A 5,668-nucleotide genomic window follows, 5' to 3' on the forward strand; every position below is an offset into this window, starting at 1 on the left:
ACCAACTTTCAAAATTGAAATACATAAATTAAGTTGAGCTGATCTTTCCCTCGGGAAGCAATTTTTCTCAAGACCCTTATTTAAACATTTCTTACTTAGTATGCTTTTTAGTTGCTTGTGAGCAAATTATACCTAAGAGAAAGTCTCAAATTTCAAGTTTTCCACAAATGCCACTCTCAATATGAGTCTAATAACTTTCCTAATAACATGCCATAAGTACAGTTTTTATAAATTCATACTAAAGATATTTTCCTTCTATATTTCCTAGAAATTCTCACTAGTGATTTGAATAACTATTTTTTTCTGACATATAAATAGTGGTAAAGAAAACATTTTCATTAGTACTTAAGTTTGAATATCATGCTTTTAATTGAAATTTAACCAATGCACATGGTGTTAATAGAAAAATCAATCATTGCGTGTATGAGTCATCCGATAGCAATACACATAGATAAATAGATTATTTCATGGACAAGAGAGGAGCAACTTACATCTAAGTGTACTTCTCACTCACTCCTTGACAAACTTGACAAATGCACAGCCCAGCCAGTCACTTTGCCCTTCACAATGGGGAAGCGCACAGATGTGAACATGGATATGAAACACTTCTGTCACTTTCCCTCAAGTGAACAATTCCAGAGGGAGCTTGAGAACAGGTTAAAAAGAACTGACATAAATATAATGTTTCTTTTTTTATGTAAATGTTTAGTATTACTCAAAAGCATAAAATAGTAAGACTGATAAAAATATGTACAGATAACGTACATCAAAATTGATTTTTAAAAGCATACATTATATCATGAAATCAAAATCCAGATTTTAAGGAGAATTTTACAATAATAACAATAAAAAAGACAACAGTGTCAGTTATTGAGCTCTTCCTTTCATTAATACCAAACCCATTCTTCTTTCTACACTGTGATGCTGTGGTGGAGACCTTTTTGTTGTCTGTTCCCTAATTGGCTTCATCAGTTGGGGGCACAGGAAGGAGCTCGGAAGGCTGGAGAGGCGGAAATATTTGCCATGTCCTTTTTGCTTGCTGGTTTGGTAGTATGGCCCCAGCAAGGACCCTGCACCCTGGCAGTGGCAGTTGATTCCCTGCTCACTTTCTGTGCTCTTTCCCAGACCACTCAGAGATGTCTCTGTTTCAGAGATTTGCGTCCCAGCTTTGTAGGGCGCTCCACTTACCTCCTCTCATCAATTCCCAAGCCCCAGATGTGCACTGTCTCTGTGTTACCTCAGTTACTTTTAACTTTTCCAGTTCTCTAGTATATGATTAATTAATTCTTTATATGAACTTTTCTGTGTTGAAATATCAGATATGGTTTCTCTATTTCCTGTTGGGCCTTCTTTGATATAATAGTCTAAACGATAACTAATTATATGATTATTACAAAAATGTGTTATGGACATGGTCTAATCTATATTGTGATTTGCTAAAGAGGGAGATCTTTTTCTTTTGCCTGTTTAATGAAAATAATTTAATTGGTTTAAGAATAAAAATGCTTCCATTTAGATTTATAGAAGTGTGCATATGAGCAGTTTGTACTCTAGTTATGCATGTAACTGCTTGGAAAAAATCCCAAGTGGTCATGCTGTTAGATAATAAAAACAAAATTTAGCTAAGATTTGTAATATGCATCATTTTAAGAAGGTACATTGTCGACCATGCATAATACATTATAAATAATCTATTTGTAATCTAAATAAAATGAGATAAATTATTTTCTTAACAATTATCGGAAAAATAAAAAGCACACTAATTTGTTTCCAGTGATGATCAAACAATTAAGAAAATTTATGCAGAAATTCCATCAGTACTTAAAAGTGGACCAACCTAAATACTACCTTGGGTTGGACATTATTTTTGAAAGGTACTAATTGAAAGTTTGTTTCTATTGCATAAATATGCATCTTTAATAAAATAAATAGTTTTAAACAGTTGGAATGACCACTATGTTGTTTATATAAATATTTAGGATGAGAAGGTGAGTACTTGCAAAAAAATGTTTGTCGTAGAATTCCAGAGATAGTAGTGAGTACGTACATAATTTTAAAAATATTAGTTCTTTTATCCATATAACTTGAATCTCCATGTTTATGATTTTTTTGTGATTTATTTGTTTTGAGAAATGGTACAATAACAATTTTGAAAACAAACAAATATTGGAAAATATGTGTCAAAGAATTGGGGCATAGAACTCTACATTTTAATAGGTTATTAGTCATCTTGCTAATATTAGGATATTTGAAACATTCTAATTTTTTCAATTATATAAAGCTGCTTAATTGTCAACATACTGAAATGCAAAACTGACCATTTTAATATATTTGTAACAAATATGAAACACAGTAAGATATGACAGCATTAAATCACTCAATAAATTATTTGAGAAAATGGTGCAATAATTATTTGTGTAGCATATGGAACGAATTTTTCTGTTCCTGAAAATTCTAAATCTGTTGGACATTTCCTATTATTAGAAAGAGTACTCTCGAGTGAAAGCTTCTGCTTTGATTACTCACTCTACTGCAGCTGTTCTCTAAATTCTGTAGTAATTTGTAATTGCCAAATTCATTATTCTTTTTTGGTTCTCATCTTGGAGGAGAATTGGTAATGATTTCAAAAACTATAAAGTCAGTGTTCTTGCTATCTATTGGATCATGCAAAAATTTAAGTATCTATGTGTACACCATGAAATTCTTGCCAGAATACCCAATTCCATGACTGGAGTAAGGAATACGTAATATTTGGTATCTGGGTTTGCTATTGACACTGACACTAAATAATTCTTACATTAAATATCTGGTAAAGAAGCAGGAGTTCATGGGTATCCGAATTAGGATAAACCACCAGATAAGCTGTGATATTGGAGAGTGTCATCAACCGACCAAAATTTCCTCATGATATACCAAAAATCACCTATGGACAAATTTAGGTATGTTAGAAACTAACATTAGGCCTTCATAAGAAAACCAGCCTTTCCACGACTTTCAAAAGAAAACATGATGGCTGTGATGATAAAATATCAATGACTAGATGAGCAAATGTTATTCTTTTAATTCAAGCAATGTGCATGTACATATTCACTACCATCATCCTCTGGAAATCTGACCACCAATTGTTTTTGTTTTATCTAAACAACCAACTAATTTAATTCTAGGACCACCAAAAGATGTGATAGAGGAAAGAATGAATTGGAAAGAACCCTGGTTTATTTTCTCTTTAGACTAACAAAGGCAATTTTTCTATAAACAATGCTGAGAATTTGGTGCAGGATAAGTGACTATTCCCATTCCCTCATCCTCAAGAAAAATTATAGAAGACTATAGATGAAGTAATGGTTCCTTGAAAGAAAAGGAAGGGGTTAATTCTATGCCTGTGTTGAGATGTGCTTTTGTGTATCTCCAATACATGAGTACACCTGTCAGGAAGGCTCTTCAAATTCATGCTTTCCTGCCGTGAAATCCACATTCAGCTAATGGTTTCACTATAGCCATTAATACATGTCCAGTGTTTTTGGGCCACCAGTGTACCTAGGAAAAGGTAAAGGCTTGGAGCCATAAAATAGGGTTCACATTGTTTTCATTAAACTCTTCATATTGGCAGATTAAAGAGATCCATTCTGATTGTAGTTGTTATTTCTACCTTATGGTAAAAAAGCTGTCTTTCAATCTCAAAAATGTGAATTATGTAGCACATTATGGCTGTAGATTGTTTTCTCTTTTTGCAAATGAACTCCCTATGTGGGTAAATTAGATTGAAGCCCACAGTTGCATTGGTGGTTATAATAGGTCTACAAAGATGTTGAAAATTGATAGGAAACTGAATATTCTCTTACAGTGACAGTCTGTGAATGGTAGAGGTCCTGATTTGGACCTGGAAAGATAATCTGCAGTGAATGTGCTGCTCTGCCTTTCCTCTCTTATGAAATTTTGAAGGCACAGGTTGAAAACTACTGACTTACTGCCTCATGAATTCATTTGAGGTGGCATATATTGAAATTGAAAGCACTATTACATGGGTAGCCCATTGTACATGGTGATAAGGGAGCTATTACTTAACTCTGCTGAACACCTGTCAAGAATTGCTCTTGAAATCAGCCCTGTGCACATTTGAGCTCTAGAGCAAGGAAAGCAAACTTACTCTTTATAACAAGAGATACCAACTCATAGCCCCAAAACCTGTGCCTTTCCTTTTCCATGTTCCTGTGAGAGGTCAGGGCCATATAAAAATTAAAAAACGGAAATTATAGACTATAAGATAGAAATTGTTAATTTTACTTTTTTGATGAATTATTGTTAGAATTACTCAAAGTTGATAGTTGTATCAGTCAGGCTATATTAAGCAATTCTGTGTTGACAAATGACCCCCAAAACTTTAGGGGCTTTAAAGAACAATGGTTTATTTTTTGCCCATGTTGTGGGTCCATTTTAGGTCTGCTATAGCTCTTCCCTGTATTTTTCTCTCCTCTCCTGCTTGGAACCTAGTGTAACAGAGAAGCTCATTTTAAGAATAAATCGACCTATTACCTAAAGTGGACATCTGGTACTAGATTTATTTACCCAAAATTTATAACTAGAATTTCTTTACATCTCTGAAGAAACTCATTGTACCATTGTACAACCCTTGCTGACATCTGGGCACCAAAATGTAATCATTTATTATGACCTACGTGGCTACTATGGTCCAAATTACCTGTAAGCTCCTACTTTAAAATCGACAAATACCTCTAAGGAAAAATCCACTGCGGAACGCTCAGTCCTCTCTTGTTGAGGCTCCTGCTGCACTTTTTTGCATCATTCTTTCTTCTTAACTTTTAAGTTGAGGGGTACATGTGGAGGATATGCAGGTTTGTAACATAGATAAAGGTGTGTCATGGGGGTTTGTTGTACACATTATTTCATCACCCAGGTCTTAAGTTAAATATCCATTTAGCTATTTTTCTTCTCCCTTCTCCCTTCTCCCACACCCTCCATACACTGATAGGCCTGAGTGTGTACTGTTGCCTTCCATGTGTCCTGTGTTCTCATCATTTAGCTCCCACTTATAAGTGAGAACCTGTAGTATTTGGTTTTCTGTTCCCATGTTAGTTTGCTGAGGATAATGGCCTCCAGCTCTATCCATGTTCCTGCAAAGGACATGATCTTTTTTTTATGGCTACACAATATTCCGTGGTGTATATGTACCACATTTTCTTTATCCAGTCTATCACTGATGGGCCTTTGTGTTGATTCCATGTCTTTGCTATTGCAAATAGTGCTGCAATGAACATACGCATGCATGTGTCTTTATAATGGTAAGATTTATATTCCTTTGGGTATATATCGAGTAATGAGATTGCTGGGTCAAATGGTATTTCTATTTTTCAGTCTTTGAGGAATTGCCACACTGTCTTCTACAGTGGCTGAATTAATTTACACTCCCACCAATGGTATATAAGCATTCCCTTTTCTCCACAACCTCACCATCATGTGCTATTTTTTGACTTTTTATTTTTATTTTTATTTATTTATTTATGTTTTGAGACGGACTCTTGCTCTGTCACCCAGACTGGAGTGCAGTGGCACGATCTCTGCTCACTGAAAGCTCCGCCTCCCAGGTTCACGCCATTCTCCTGCCTCAGCCTGCCGAACAGCTGGGACTACAAGTGCCCACCACCACGCC

This window comes from Trachypithecus francoisi, unplaced genomic scaffold (genome assembly GCF_009764315.1).
Source record: "Trachypithecus francoisi isolate TF-2019V2 unplaced genomic scaffold, Tfra_2.0 Lachesis_group15, whole genome shotgun sequence".
In the NCBI taxonomy this organism is placed as follows: domain Eukaryota; kingdom Metazoa; phylum Chordata; class Mammalia; order Primates; family Cercopithecidae; genus Trachypithecus; species Trachypithecus francoisi.